The sequence below is a fragment of the Dendrobates tinctorius genome, unplaced genomic scaffold (genome assembly GCF_039654945.1).
Source record: "Dendrobates tinctorius isolate UK_male_01 unplaced genomic scaffold, ASM3965494v1 ptg000007l, whole genome shotgun sequence".
NCBI classification, from domain to species: Eukaryota; Metazoa; Chordata; class Amphibia; order Anura; family Dendrobatidae; genus Dendrobates; species Dendrobates tinctorius.
In genome coordinates, this window is record NW_027361675.1 from 48,408,008 (window position 1) to 48,425,000 (window position 16,993).

The 16,993-nt window shown below is 43.2% G+C and overlaps 1 protein-coding gene and 1 long non-coding RNA gene across 2 annotated transcripts in view; one reads left to right on the top strand and one right to left on the bottom strand.

The window, feature by feature from the left end:
• DOC2B (double C2 domain beta) overlaps positions 1 to 16,993 on the bottom strand; it is a 1,203,985-nt gene that overhangs the window by 679,460 nt on the left and 507,532 nt on the right. The window lies entirely within an intron of this gene.
• Positions 1,345 to 6,715, top strand: LOC141085932 (uncharacterized). Its single transcript, XR_012231444.1, has 3 exons — positions 1,345 to 1,577; positions 2,913 to 3,114; positions 6,649 to 6,715. It is a non-coding gene; the product is annotated as an uncharacterized lncRNA (long non-coding RNA).

Sequence of the window (16,993 nt, forward strand, 5' to 3'; positions counted from 1 at the left end):
CCCATCAGCCTAAGGCAGCCTTTATTCCCACGACCGGGGAATCCTCTTCCCTCACTTTGGTGCAGGTCTTGCCCTGGGCAAGCCTGCCCAGGCTCTGGTCTAATAGCAGGTAGTCCTTTCCCTAAGTTCAGAGGCTTTGCACTGTCCCTTTTTAACTGCTCCCAACTATTTAACCCTTAGAACTCTATCCCTAAGCTAAACATGTACAAATGCATTCACATTACAGTGTAAAACATTAAGAGAACATATACAGCACATTATACATTGTAAGAACATTAGAAATCATCAGGAAGCTGCATATAACACCAGTGTTTGTTATTCAGGAGAGTAAAGGCAATTGAGGGTCCCCACCACCTTTCTACACTCACATAAATCCCAACTCTGGCATATTTATGAGCATTCAGGGACCATAATGTTGTTATCAAGGGGCCAGAAGCAGTCTTAAAGGGGTAATTTGGCTATGGGTAGAGTAAGCAGTTGGACCAGAGGAGCATGTGATTTATGTGTTAGTAAAGCCAAGCACACCAGTGATGGTGTTCCCTTGTGGGCTGTAGCAGAGATGAAGAGATGGAACACCTGACTGGAGCAGTACGTTGCAATCCAGAGGAAATAGCAAAAGGGAAACGCAAAACTGAAAATGGGCTGTGGCATGGAGAGGTTAACACTAGGCATATATGATAGCAAATTAATGTACTATTTCGATTCATGTTGCTGACTAAGATGCGGAGGTACAGGACAGTGCCACATAGAATGAGAATGACTCTCTTCAGGGCCATATTAGTCTCAGTGTTTATATAAATGTAAGAGTTAAATATATAAATATATTCACGATGGAAATCCTATAAAAGGTAACAAAGCCAGGAAACGGTAATATACACTGCAAGTAGATACATGCAAGTAGGTATTAGTATAACTAAAATACTAAAATCATATTTCTAGGCTTGAAAGAAAATATCCATAGCACTCGCCACATTTATGACTCTATAGTTAATGATCCATGCAGATACCTGCATTACGCCCCTGGCTCATTTGGGTGCTAATAGCCAGCGGTTCATAGAGTATGTACATCCTACTAATGACTGGGGACAGCTGTCTATTATTTTCATTACTGTCTTTTTACAATAATGAATATGCAGATTATGAACATGGTAAAGAGCGCAAATGGGAAAGTTACCATTAGAGTTCTGAGCGCACTGAATGTAGCATCAATGTTCATTAACCCAATGTTATGGAAGCACCAATACGTCAGGAAAAACTTTTTCAAAACCATCACCAATTAGCCGCTGTATGCTTCATGTCTTTTTATATTGTTTTTATTATAGCCACCTTTTTTTTTTAGTTATGTAGAATTTCTTAATTTCGATGCAGTAACACTAAATCAATAACCTGACACCTCTTACTTTTCTTTCGTTTTCCAAGGTGTTTGGGGAAAATTATGACTTTATTATTAAGTGAGGATGCACAAAAAGAACCTTATCACCTTGTCACTGAAATGACCATTTGTCAACGTTAACCATACCCCTATGGCTTGGAAGGCTTCTGTGCCAGAATGTAATATTGTGAAACGATCATCTACTGTAAGAAATATATTCTGCTATGTTCTGTGTGTAATCTTAGTTGACCTCTAACATATCATTTGTTGAGCCCTTAGGGTGCACTGTGTAATCATTTACAGGCATTTGCCCTTTGTTGTCACAGAGATGTAATTATCATTAACAAAATAACCATTTAAGAACACCATTAGCAATAGATGTTAAGTAGATGACGCCAATAAAAAAAAGATTGGACCTCCTTCCTATTATTTCTTGTTGCACTAGTTAAAGGGAATCTGTCACCAGTTTTTTGCCTCCTGATTTGAGAGCAGCATAATCTATGGGCAGAGCCCCTGATTCCAGCATTGTGTCACTTGTTGGGATGCTTAGGGTTGTTTTGATAAATGCACTGTTTTATTACCAGCAAATTATCTCTAGTGGACTAGTAAACGTGCTGCCAGGTAGTCAAGCATATTCATGATCTCTGCATAGCCCCACCCCCAGCACTGATTGGCAGATTCCTATGTAAGCACTACATGGGCAGAAATCTGCCAATCAGTGGTGTGGGCGGGGTTATGCAGAGCTCAACATTAGATAACTGCCAGATATGCAGCAGATAAATAAATGATTTTATAAAAAAACAGTATGTTGGTATTGTTAATATTTTATGGTTTTCTTTTATTATAATTTAAGACAATTTATATCTCATCTTAAAAGCTATGGTTTCCATTTTGGATAAGCTTTCCTTTGTAAAAATAACAAGACAGTTATTTTTTTAGGTTTGCTACTTTGGGGAACTGTTGTAGACATTGTTTGGTTTCATAAGTGTAGGTGTAAGTTACCAAAGTGTTGACCGTATATCCTTATATGCTTACTGCTGTTAATGTTGAAGTTATATCCTTTTATGGTGTTACCTTTATTCACCTCCTTTTTATAACTTGCTAATAAAAAGCATGCTTGTCATAACGCCAAGAAGACAGACTGTACACAGATTATTTATGCTTCGTCTCCAACTGGTCGACACCTTTATTTGGTCAAACATGGCAAATGTGCAAGACCCCATGCATCTCCCCCAAAGGTTCTCCCTAAAGAGGTGTTTCCACAGCAAGGCAGACCAGTAAGTGACACATCGTTGGTAACAGGAGCTTTGTCCCTACAGTTTGCTGCCTTCAGATGTGATAACAAAAACCTGGTGACAGATTCCCTTTAATATAGCAATCTAAGTGTTAGGTTGATACACATGTCAGAGTCTTGTGACAAAGCCTATATGGCATTTTATTTTGTGGTCTCTTTTAGGCCTCATCCATACTTCAATTTTTAATGTGCTTATTCTGTAAGATGTAAAAAGAAATCCTTATACCTTACCACTCACTTCTCTAGCCCTTCCGCTCTTCACCCTGAATCTCACGGCTAGGATTTCTGGCTCTGATGAGGCCTGGGAAGGTTATCCACAAGTGTTGGAAAGGCTACGATATTATGATGACCTCACTAGAACAGGCGTCCCAGCCCAGAGAAAGAGGCCCCGAAATTTCAGCACTTGCGTCTGTGATAAGAATATGAGAGGAGTGGAGGGGCCCGAGAGGTAAGTTTTTTTTTAAAAACCTTTTGATGGACCGTTATGGTTTACAAAAGTGTCGGCCGGTGACTGACGTTTTGTCCGAATCTGTACAGGAGGGAATTACAAAAAAATCCTTATTTTGGCAAATAAACATTTTTGTAATATTCGAGTAGAATTCAGTTCCACTTGAAAATATTTAATCATTTTTTTTATTTTTAGAAAAACATGTGCCCTCAATGAAAGTAAATAGGATCTAGCATTGTTGAAAATTGTTTTTTCTCTCATGCAAAAAAAAAGAAGTGAGACTCAACCCTTACGATGACTTCCCATTTAGTTATTGTTTTTAATTTAGCATTTTTATTGCGTTTTCCCTTGTGTGTTTTTTTAGCCTTTTCCTTAGGCAAAAGAAACTGCAGTCAAATGACTGACGGTAAATACTGCAAGTATATTAACACAATTCCTACCCATAGACAATTTTAAAATAATCTAGGACAACTGCTTTAAATTCACTATAAACAATTTCTTCCCTATAGGTATGAAAACTATTATTCAAAAACACACTAAAAAGCACTGCTAGGATATGTGCACACGTCTTTATCAAGCAAATCTGTTCTGAAACCCGCCTGAAAAAAGTACCCTAAAAACACTCAAAAGACTGAACATATGCATTTCTATATCAAAACTGATGTAAATACTTAGGTCCCAAAAAATGAGAAAGGTATTCAAGGAGTGATACCTTTATTGCTAACCAGAAAAACTAAATTTGCAATATATCAAAACTGAAAGCGGGGTGCACACTTCATGGCTTCAGAGACACACTGCACATGACCGGACGTTCTGAAGATGGCTTCCAGTCATGAGCAGTGGGTGCCTCTGAAGCCGGGAAGCGTACACCCGACTTCAGAGACGCATTGATGCTACCAAAATAAGCGGCGCACATGTGCTAGATTTTCATGAGCCTGCAATGAGGCCACCCAACAGGGGCGTGATAACATGGAAAGAGGGCTGACTGGTCTGGTACAACTAACGCCCCATTGACTAGTGAAAGCCCTCATGAGCATAGGAAATGGGAACATTATAAATGTTTTTTTAAAGCATTTTTTTAACTGAATTACGTTATTCAGGGCTGGTTAGGCAGGGATTTTACTCATGCATAGGTAAATGCTGCTGGATTGGAGGGAATGAGGGTCTTGACAGGTTCCCTTTAAGGCTAAATTCCCACAATGATTTTTTCTTGGCGAGTTTTTTTGATGTTGCACCATTTCTGCACCCATTAAGTAAAACAGGTTACTTCCATTTTTTTCAAATGTATGCAGCATAAAAAACTCACCAAAAACTCATTGCGAGAAGGTAGTCTAAAAGATGTAATGTGGTTCGCCCAAACAATGTCTTTGAAACTCAAGCTCCGTTTAAAAAAACTTGGCGGATTGTCCGAATTTAAAAAATGCTGTGTGCATTTTTAGGAAGTGATTTGGCAATTCTTATGGTAACTTCTGTTCAAACTAAATAAAGTCCATGGGGAGACCAAAAAGCCAGACAGAAGAATCCTGGTGTCTTTGTAGTATTTTAAAAATGCCAGTATCTTCTGATGCAGGTTCTGCTTAAAGACTTTAAGTTTTTTGCATGAAGTTAAAGGTACACTCACACTGGTATTGATGCTGTCTTACGAGCGAATCGGGTCGATTATGATAATGAAACTTGGCTCAAACTTTGTCAGGGTTTGATCTGAGTGTCATCTAATTGTGATCTGATAGTTTTGCATGAGAGAATCACATCAAAGATGCGGAGAAGACAGAGAACTTAATTTCACCATTTTCTCCATTGTCTCCGTGTGCATACGTCGGACTGCTCTGCTCTGAGATGACATCAGAGTGCCGTCCAATGTTTCACAAGCACCCATAGACTTGTATATCTGAGCCACGCACAGCATGAGAAAATAATCGCAGATCTGCACTGCCCCATAATATAACACTAGGCCGAGTGCTGTCCAACAAAACATCAGATAGCACACGGCTGTGTTGTACGGCAGTATGAGCGTACCCTAAAAGACATTGTGTGCCCATAAATTAAAGAACTATTTCAGGCCCGTGTCAGAGTTGACAAGAACAAGTGCACATTCCTTTTTTGAGGAGTTCAATAACAATGAGTTTTTCAAGTGGAAGTCGCTATAGAAAATGCTCCTTCTTTGGAGTCGTTTCTTTATGTGTTCCCTGAAGAGGATTTTAAACATTTTTGAATGGTTGTGGAAGTTTTTTCTTGATGCCTTTTGATTTAGAAGTGCCTAGTTTGAAGCTGATTTTATCAGGAGGCTTTTTGCTGAGGTTTTGGAGCAGAGATACAGCAGAATCTCTTAAATTTTTGAGGAGTTTTCTGATTTAGAGGAAGAATTGGACAATTTCTGCTCAGTTTCCGCTAGGTTTCTTCTCCAAAAACTCCTTGAAAACTCCGTGTGCACATAGCCAGGAGCCACTTCCAAGAAGTGACATGCAATTTCTTTTTTCTACCATGTTTTTTCAAAACCTGGAGTGACAAAAACACTGAAAATACTGAACATATGACTAGCAAAGTGGTTTAACAATAGAAATTAGTATTAGGTATTAGAACTTTTAATACCCTATACTTTTTTCTACTCTTTGAAACTTATAGGCTAACTTAAGAAATAAATCAAGCTCTACACATTCTGTTAATACTGAAATCACTTAGTAGAACCTTATTCTTATACTATTGGTATTCATTTACTATACCCACGTTACCCTGACCAGGAAGACCAAGATAAAGAGGCAGACAGGAGCCAGTAAATATGGAAGTGTGTTTTTCTTTTTTGCATAGCTAAGAAGGTGAGCACAGACATATACATCTCATCTTCTCTCTCTCTTTCTTTTAACCTAACAATATTTAATTAGGGAGCAACACTTTATCTCTTTCCTTTTTTGCACATGGGCCGGGGTCACACTGGCAACTGCAATGCTAGAAACTCGCGAGAGTCTCTCGCTTCAATACCTGGCACTTGGGACCGGAGTGTGCACTGCATGTATTTCTGTGAAGCTGAATGCTCTGGTCCCGAGTGTCGGCAGCAGTGCCGGGTATTGCAGCGAGAGACTCATGCGAGTTTCTCGCATTGCAGTTGCAAGTGTGACCCTGGCTTTAATAGAAATGTATTTAAAGAGTCTTTCCAGAGTTTTTAAAGTATTTTTTTTGTTTTTTTTGGAGTAGACAAACTCCAAAGAACTCAAAAATTCTTCAACTGCACATAAAAATGCACATAAGAGGACTTACGCTGGTTCTCAGCAGCATAAGTCCAGTTTACAAAGTACAATGCACCGCTGAGATCAATAATATTTTTTGCTGCACAAAAGATCATGTCACCCGATGAAAAAGCATTTGCCCTGAAGCATCTTTTCTGGCATTTTATTTTAACGTTTTTCATTGGCGTTGGGTTCTTTTAACTGTTTGCCGTATTTGGAGACCCAAAGTGTTTTAAAATACAACATATGAACAGCAAGTTGTTTTTACACAGAGATGTTCATTCTCTTAACCATTTACTTATCATTTTTTCAGGTGCCCTTGAAGTGGATCCTCTTGAAAAAGATCATACCCAATAAAAGAGCCCAAAAGAAAACATGCATACCTTAAAATAAACTTTTTTTTTAAAAAATTGTACTTTTTTTATGCATCTTTTACAAAAAGTTTGTGCCTTAACAAAGCCAAATATAACATTTGGTATTGCTGTGTTAATGTAACAAATTAAAACTCTGTGTGCCTTATAAAATGACCACATAAACTTGTTATGGGTTCCAGATTTTAATTGTCTTGGCTCGGTAGAACTACAAACTTACATGGAGCAGTAGGTATTCACAGAAACGAGATTTGCAACTCTTATACCTGTATGGAGCCATAGATACTCCAGACATGGTTGATTATAAGATGTTTGATCTACACATAGCATGGCACAGACCCACTTTGTCCTGGTTCATGACAGTCAAAATAGCTCTCATCTTGCCTGCTCTGGGCTCTGTAAAGCCATTCTGGGTTGTTTTAGCACTAGCCTAGTTGCTTGCTCAGGCACCACCCTAGGTGCCACACACTAAGACAGTGGACATGGTTCAGTAGATAAAATCACTATGCTAGGAACTTGAGGAGGATTCAGAACCTACCACTCACAACACTCCATTCCAGTCTCTCCTCTTCCTGAAAGAGCAGCAGGGTTACTGATGTTAATTTTTCAATCTCTCAGCTCATTTTTCTATGACACCCTTCTGAGATACTACACTAATAAAACTTTAGGCCTATACTTGACAATCAGTTCCACATGCAACAAGCACCGCCTGCTCACCCATCATTCAGCAAGTTTTTTCATACTATATCACTTTCACGTGTATGCCACCCAACTTTAGCTAACCTTTTTTGAACAAGGTGAGGATCCTTTTTGCATTGGATGATTAATATGATACATATTTTAGAAATTGGTGTATAAACAATTAAAAAATTCACTATAACAATTAAATAATACTAATGTAATGCCAGCTTTAGTGTACTAGTACTAGCTACGAGTATATGTACGGCTTCAGTTAAAGACTTACATAGATGCTTGTGGTAAACAGACTGTTCTTACTCATTTCTCCCGCTGATGTTTGCTAAAAAATGACAGATTAAAAGATTCTATCTTATGTCATGGTTATGAGCTTTATTTCATGCTTTAACAGCATTATGTACTGGAAATGCCATGAAAAACAGTACAAAGGAAACCATAGCCAGTTTCCATTATATCCAATCCATATTGTAGCTTTGTTTTAAAAATGAAAAAAGACATTTTATTATAATATACAGTAGTATATATATATATATATACTGCTTACAAAAATAAAGAGAACACTAAACAATACATTTTTTGGGCAGCATATATATACATATACAGTATATATACTGTGTATATATATATATATATATATATATATATATTTCTCAGTAGCTACTTTTCCATTATTTCATAACACACATCAATAATTTCCTAAAAAATACCAAAGACCTATGAGTTAGAAGAGGAACACAGAGGAAGAGGGAAACAGGATCAAGAACACAACTTGATTTCATTTCTTTCTCAGGTGTAACAGGGAACCAAGAAATAGAGAGATGGGAAAGCATCCAACTATGACTAAGTCACTTTGAAATACGCAAATAAAAGACGTGATATGTAACATGTTTTTTTATGTTTGGCTCAATTTTGACTTGATTTGTAACAAGATGCTATAGAATTTTTTACATAGCTTCCAGAGGGGGATATATTGGATGAGTTTCTTACTGACTTAGCATTCCTAGCAGTACTCAGAGCGATGCCGATGGAAAATGACTTCTGCAACTTGCAAGAAACTGCCCGTAGGTCAAGTCCAAGAGTCACCAGCAACATTATCATTACTGTGACTAAACAGAAATGATTGGAAAGTTTACTTCCCTGTCAATGTTTTGTAGGCAGCTTAAGGGAAATTTGTTCAGGCTCTAGGCTCCAAGAAAAATGTAAAGGTCAGTATGTTCAATAAATATCCCATAATTATAATGTAAGGTTATTGCCCAAATGGCTTCCAGAGCAACATCAAAAGATCTGTTGTGTATGTGTGTAAGGAAATGTGGATTTCTATCACAAAAAAGCAGATCCATAGCCTTTTCCCAAAGTTTAGATTAAGAATTCAAAACAAATTATTAGTTATAGTTTTGATGCAAGTAAATAAATAGAAGAAAAGTGTTCAGAGAAAATTTTGTGACCATTACCATCTTGGAAACACACTTGGAAATACACGGCTGTAGATAAATAAAGCTGCGGCTTAGAATTGTTCTTTCATTCCCTATGAATCATAATAATTAAAGAAAAAAATGTGCAAGACTTTCCTAATGCCAGCGGCTGTGATAAAGCACTAAACTAAAAATACGACAAATATGTTACTTGTCGGAAGATACTATGTTAACAATGATGTTTCTGAAGTGCAAAGTTTATTTTTAGAGAAACTTACAAATGGAAATGGTATTTAAAATGAGTTACCAGTCACAAAAATAGGATAACAGAGAATAGTGTTTTAACAAAATAGACTGACTGGGGTTATACAGTATATTGTTTATATCTCTGCAAAGGCAAAGGGGTTTTCATGTTTCCTATTAATACAGTATCAGCTGGACCCTTCACGAATGGATAGGGGAGGCTGACATGATGCTGGAAGGGAGGGAATGACTGTATGGGGCAAGATGGGGGTGGGGAGGGGGGCAAAAGATGATCCAAGGGAGGGGTAGTGGTCTAAAGGTAGGGAGGAAATGACATAGGTTATAGGTGGGGACTCAGGGAAAAAACATAAATATGACTGACTGAGGTTGAGTGGCACTCTTTGATCTCAGACCATTGGACCGCAAAGTCCTTCACAAAGGACCAAAGAAAACAGGCCATCCAGTGAGATGCCTGTTGAAAATTCTCAAACTGGAGGACTGTCCTTAGATATGCCTGTGGGGAATAAAAGGCCAACAATGCCTGCCCGCAGGACCTGGCCCCCAGAAAGACTGTCTTTAGAAATGCCTGCATGGGCACAGCGGCATTTTAGAAACCCCTCCAGGGACCCTCCTGGCTCAGGGCGCAATAGAAGGAGGAGGCCCCGGTCAGAGAGGAATTATATTGCGCACTGGGGTCCATTGCAGGACAGGAAGAAGGCCCCTATTCAGGGTATGAAGCGTCCATCACCCACACCATGCTAGCCACCAATGTCACGCCAGGCCGCCAAGGTGATGTGCCAGCCCGGCGGTCTGGTTAGAGCCACGGATCCCATATCAGCAGAGGTGCAGACGATGAGATGGCCTATAAAAACCAAAGGAACAGATTTGATGGTACCCCCTCTACAGCAGACCAGAGTTGATTCCAAAAGCGAGAACGACATGCAGGATTCCAGTCCTACAGCAGCCATCGGGATAACAGCACCCGGACAGCCTTGTAATTATGACTCTTATATTGTGTTCGTCTCCTTTGCCTTTGCTTCACAAGGGGGTAGTGGTAGTCAAAGAGCCCCAGGGTTAAGTTTAGTTCCCAACACATTGATTATAGATTCACCCAGGAGGAAGATAAAAGCATTGTTAACAAGCTTAAAAGAGAGGTTAGACCATTTAGAAGGGTCTGGACCAGCGCACTTATCTGCCTGGACTAATCCTTACATTCATCAGGGGGAGGTCCCAGGCGTAAATGAAGGTACTACGGTTGTTTCTGAATTAATGGCAGCCAGAGAAGGGGATAATGTTCATTTAGATGACAGGGCGGGGGGGAGGTATATATTTGTTTCTCGGGGCCACTAGGTGCCCACCTTAAAAAAGAAGTCAAGGAAAAAATTTGGAAGGATGAATAAGTCGATATCTTCTCTTTGTTACCACTAAATAAGTTAAGTTTTGAGAAAATGGGAAAGGAAGTGAGTAAAAAGGATGAGGAGGAAAGGTGTCGATGCCAAATGATACCACAGACGTTTGCATATTGGTTACAAGTAGAGATGAGCGACTTTTAGTTTTTTAGGGTCGAGTTTCGTTTCATGAAACCCGACTTTTCCAAAAGTCGGGTCGAGCAAAATCGGCCGACTATAGGGAAAAGTCGGGGGTCCGACCGAAACACGAAATCCAATGTAAGTCAATGGGGAATTAAAGTCGGCAGTGAGAGGAGGACAGGAAACACACCTACAGTGCCCATTTGAATGCCAAAAGCATCAATTCTTATTACTTAAGCTTGTCAACCTTAATTTACTTCATAATACTAGTTATGTACTGAAAAATGGGGGTTATTTGGCTACAGTTGTGGGGGGGTAGGGCTGGCTCCAGGTTTTCGTGGGCCCAGGGCCAAAGAGCACCCCTTTAACACATACCACAACTCATGATGCTCCGATACGGCAGAGACATAGCAGTGTAGTACAATGAAAAATACTTCACTTCTTACATCTCATGACTGATATCCATTTTAAATTCTCCAATACCTCCAAAAACGGACAGTATATAACTCCATACAGTATTGTGGCCAGCGCTTAGTGCGCTATACAGAGTAATGAGGCCCATATATTTCTCCATATGGAATCATTGATCCCATATAATGTTTCAAACCGTATATGATGAGCTCCACATAATGCTATAGTATATGTTGGTCCCAATGGATGAAGCTCCACTGTCTTATGGGCCCAAATAATGCTCCATATATAATGGGCCCCATTTCTACTGCTCTAGTGTATAATGGGCCCTGTAAATGCTGCTCCAGTGTCTGATGTCCACCTTTGGAATGCTCCAGTGTATGGTGGGCCCCATATATCATTCACCAGAGTATAGTGCTCCCCAAAAATTGCTGTCCCACCATTGAAAACAATTACATGTCTCCTTGCTAGGGAATCCCAGCACTACTCTGAACTCCTTGTCGTCCCCATCTTCCATCTCACTGCACTTGGCTGTTTAGGCCCTCCCACCGGCAGAGACACTTTTGCGTACTATGTGGTGCCCTGTGCCAGTGCCATCGCCCATGAGTATGCCACCCCCACCTGCTCAAGGAACCTGCACTTTCATCTGCACCTTCCTCTTTGTCACCGTGTAAGGTGGTATAGTATGTGGGAAAGGGAACCTGAGTTTCCTCTGGGTCAGATTCTGGCAGTGTAGAGTGCGAGGGGAATGTAGTGGTCTGGGTCAATGTACCAGCAGCATCATCCAGCAGTGGCTGGGCCTCAGTGCACTTGTGGCGTCCCCAAGAGTATGGTCGCCACTGTCGCATTACCTTCCTCCTAGGGAGTGTGTTGTCAAGCTTGGGAGCAACGAAGGATCTCTCTAGCAGTGAAACCAACACACAACACATTTCCCACTCCAGGCTAGCAGGGAGACCTCTGAACCTGACTGCTGAGGAGCTGCTCTCTGTGGTCGGGAGGAGGTAAGTTAGGGCACTCTGTGCAGGGAAGGGGAAGTGTGTGGACGTGAGAAGGGGAGCTGGAGGATGAGCAGAGTTAAGGCTCACTCCTAGCTGGAGCGCATGGTCCCGATTCCGGTTTCCGAGTTTCCTGCAACAGAAACCGGGGGAAGTAGCAGCTATAAATGCTCTGTACCCAACTAAGGCTCGGAGGCCCCAGCATCGACGTGTGGGAGCCAGAAGGAAAAGGCTACAGCTGTCTGCCATACAAGTAAAGTCTGAGGAACATCTGTTAGACAGGAGGCGCTTTAGTGAACCACGGTCCTGTGAGTGCTTCCCCCACAAGCGCTAGAAAGGAGACATTCAGGAAGGTACATGTTGGTGGAGTGTTGGAAGGGAGCTTTCCATTTTGGTCCCGGAAGCTGGCTGAGGTCCTGACCCGGAGGACACAGCACGGAGGCAGGCATCTGTGTAACCTGCAGACTGTGAGTAAAGCTTTGGAACTGCACGCTCTGGTGTCCTACAGTTATTCCAGCACCGCTACATCTGGGTACCAACCACCTACACCGCCTGTGCTTTTCCCCCATCACTACATCTACACTTCCCTGGGACTCCAGCTCCACCTGTGGGGAGCTTCACCATCTTTGCTGCACAACACCATCAGTCCCAGAGGATCTGCATGCAGCGTCGGCCTAACATCTATGTTGCCGAACACCACAGGTGGCATCAAACTACCTATATAAACTCTTTACCATTATACCACGCCATTTACATGGGCGCCCAGGGCCACCATCCGGGTCACCGCTGCTGTGACACATCCCACTGACACCAGCCAGGTACCGAGTACCCCACAGCCCTGGGAGGGCGACCCATATGCCGACTGCTGATTGGGCGGCGTTATTCCCACGAACCTCCAAACAGCGTCCCTGAAGGCAAAGTTTTTGGTTTCCGGGGGCAGTATGATTGCAAAGCTGAACCTTAAAGGAATGTCCAAAAGGGCACCACCAGGAGTGGAGCCTGTGGCTTATTTGGACTCCACCCGGGAAACCACAACCATGCCACCTAAAGAAAAGATGAACGCTTTGAAAGCTTTGTCGATTCTGTGTGTGGTGTGGTATGTCTGTTTGTAGTTGTGCTAGCGATTTCTCAGCTTTATTCCGTTAACAACCGAGACTCCGGTATGCCCCCGCACTACGCGTCAAGCTTACTAGAGGGGTAAGCGAGGCTCTGGCACGCCTCTCCACAATAGGAAATGAAATGCATACAATTACTGACATAAAGGCTAGTGATTGCAGAAATCTAGGAATTACTATTCACGGGAAAAACTTCCGTCACAATTCTCATAGGCGATGCTGACCCTCAATTAATTTGTGTGTTGAGACAGTGAAAACATTTTTTTGTGAATAAAGTCTTGCTGTATCGCACTTCCGTTGATTCCATCACTGTTACTCATCTCAATCAAATTTTTATCACAGGGAGCGATGTAAACATGGTGCTCACTGGCTATCATGATCTGTCACGTAACTTTGGAGTGCAAAAGACAGAAGCCACAGGCCGTAGGCGATTCTATTTGATTGGCGTGAGAGTAAAATGCGCGCCGGAATGTCACACGTTTATGAGTAGGAAAACTGTGAAAGCTGATGATAAACCACCACTGCATGTCATTGTGAGTCGACGTCCATAAGAAATGGAAGCCATTGATCATCTGGAGCTAGAGCCCGGCCAGCAGGACAGGGCATAGCTACATCTTAACCATCATCTTTCAGTTCAATCAATTTGTAGTGGCACTCCCAGTGAAGGATTTGACAGCCCAGACTACACAGCGGTGGAGCAGGGAGAGGTAAACATTGCAAATGTTGTGGCCCTGCCCAAGCAAGGGGGGCACACTCGTGGGCGTCGGTACTGGCACTGGGCCCCTCATAGTACGGTGGTGTGTCTGACAGCGGGTGTGCACCACCACCGTCAGAGACACTTGATTGCACTATGAGGGACCCTGTGCCAGTGCCCACGCCCAAGAGTTGGCCTACCCACCTGTCCAGGGCAACGGCACTCGCACGGTTTCGTGCGCTAGGTGGTGACCCCGGCCATGGGGGGGGCAGCCCAGTTAGGGCGGTTTACAAAGTGGCATATGTTGATGTGGGACATTCAGCTGCTGCAAAAGGCGAAATAGGTCAAGTTCGCGGAATAGGAGGAGGACCAAAGCAAGCCATTTTTCTGGCAACCTATGTGTCATCAAGGGAAGGTGGGACAAAATCCTTGGAAACCCATGCATGGTTCATTTTAATGAAGGTTAGATCATCCACATTTTGGGTTGACAGACGGGTCCTTTTTTCTGTCAGGATTGATCCAGCTGCACTTAAGACTCTTTCCGATAGCACACTTGCAGCTGGGCAAGCGAGCTCCTGTAAGGCATATTGTGCCAATTCAGGCCAGGTGTCCAGTTTAGCGACCTAATAGTCAAAGAGTCCCCTTTGACCTGTGTGGGAGAACATCGATATGGGAGGAAAAGTAGTTTGTAACCATAGTTGACAACTGCTGTCTCCTGTCACTTTCCATCGATGCAGTATTACCAGTTGTGTGAGCGGTACTTGAAAAATCAGTCCACAACATTGTCATGAAACCCCTGTCTCCAATGCCACTTCTGCTGTGTGCACCACGAACACCTCTGCAAAGCTGCCCCCGGCCCGTACGGCTCGTGTGAGAACCATCACCGCTGCTGTGTACTGGGAATGCCTCAACCAACCGGTTTACCAGAGTTGCTTGTTTATTAGCCAATATTAGGTCAAGGTTCTCGTGTGGCATGATGTTTTGTAATTTGCCTTTATAGCGTGGATCCAGGATGCTGGCCAACCAGTAGTCATCATCGTTCATCATTTTGGCAATGCGGGGGTCCCTTTTTAGGATCTGCAAGGCATAATCTGACATGTGGGCCAATGTTTCCGGTGTCAATGATGCACTGCGAGTGCTGGTTGGAGGAGCACTTTCTGGCAAATCCACATCCCTCCAGTCACGCACAAACCCTGTACCAGACCTTACCACGCCAACATTTTCACTTGCCCCATGAGATGCATCCTCCTCCCCTAAGTAATCATCCCCATCATCATCCTCCTCCTCCTCTTCTTCCTCCACCTCGTCCAGGAGAGGTCCCTGAGCAGACAATGGCTGAATGTCATCAAGGATTCCCTCCTCCTCTTCCTCCTCGTCAACATTGGCTGCAGACACCTGCTCCTTAAGGTGCGTCAAAGTTTGCATGAGCAGACGCATAAGTGGGATGCTCATGCTTAGGATGGCGTCATCTGCGCTTACCAGCCGTGTGCATTCCTCAAAACACTGAAGGACTTTACAGAGGTCTTTCAGCTTCGACCACTGCACACCTGTCAACTCCATGTCTGCTCTAAAGTGCCTGGCCGTGTATCCTCCCACAAATGCATTATGGCCTGCCTCTGTTCGCACAGCCGCTCAACCATGTGCAGGGTGGAGTTCCACCTTGTTGCAATGTCGATAATCAGGCGGTGGTTGGGAAGATGGAGCAATTGCTGCAGCTTCTGCATACGAATGGAGTGTACAGGTGACCGGCGGATGTGCGCGCACAGTCTTCGCACCTTCTGGAGTAGGGCTGTTAACTCCGGATAATTGTTGAGGAAGCACTGCACCACCAGGTTCAAGGTGTGAGCCGAGCAAGGTATGTGGCTGAGTTTTGAAAGGGCTATGGCTGCCACAAAATTACGGCCGTTATCACTAACTACCTTGCCTGCCTCAAGATGTATACTGCCCAGCCATGACTCAGTTTGTCGCTGAAAGTACTCGGCCAGCACCTCGGTGGTGTGTCTGTCGCCCAAACACATCATCTGCAACACAGCCTGCTGACGCTTTCCACTAGCTGCTCGATAGGGGGACACCTCGTGTGCAACAGTGGCAGCTGCAGATGGAGTGCTCGTACGAATGCGCTCTGTGGACGAGCTTTCGCTTCTGGAGGAGGAGGAGGAGGAGGGTCGAACGCCTACAACCAACTGTTTCCTATACCATGGGCTAGGCAGCACTGTCCCACCACCGCTGTCCCCCGTGGACCCTGCATCCACCACATTAACCCAGTGCGCAGTGATGGACACGTAATGGCCCTGGCCATGCCGACTGGACCATGCATCTGTTGTGAGGTGCACCTTTCCACTCACTGACTGCTATAGTGCATGGACAATGCGGTCTGTCACATGATGGTGGAGGGCTGGGATGGCTTTGCGAGAGAAGAAGTGGTGACTGGGTAGGTCACAGCGTGGTACTGCATAGGCCATGAGTTCGCGGAAAGCTGCACTTTCCACCAACTGATAGGGCATCATCTCTAACGAGATTAGTTTGGCAATGTGGGCGTTCAAACCCAGTGTACGCGTATGAGAGACTGAGTACTTTCTTGACCTACTCATAGTCTCTGGGAGGGTGAACTGGACTTGAGAGCTGCATATGGTGGAACTAGCGGTGGACAGGGTGGACTGAGAGAGGGTTGATGATGGTGATGGAGTTGGTGTTCTTTCTGACGGCCTAGATTCAGTCTTTCGCTGATATAACAGTGGGATTCCCTGACTGCTTTGGCCTTGCAACGACACCTCAACATTTGCTGCTGTGCTAACCGGTGGGCTTACAGTGGGGGAAACAATGTAGCGTTGCTGACTACCTTCTTTGTGATCAGTTGCATATGTGGTACTTGAGGTTTGGTGTTGTTTCCACGCTTGCAAGTGCATGCTGGTTAAATATCTAAGCATGCAACTGGTATTCAAATTTTTCAGATTTTTCCCTCGGCTAAAGGTCTTCTGCGCACTTCTTACAGATAACCTTGGCCTGATCATGAGGATTTTGTTCAAAAAAGTGCCACACTGCACTCTTCCTACTTTGGAAGACATTTTGCGGCCTAGCACGCTGTGCTATTTTGACCGTCTGGACAAGCTGTCCAGAAACTCTTTTGATTTTCGGAACCTGTCTTTGGAGTGCTCCGGGCCTGCCAGATAACAGCTGTTGCGATGTCGATGT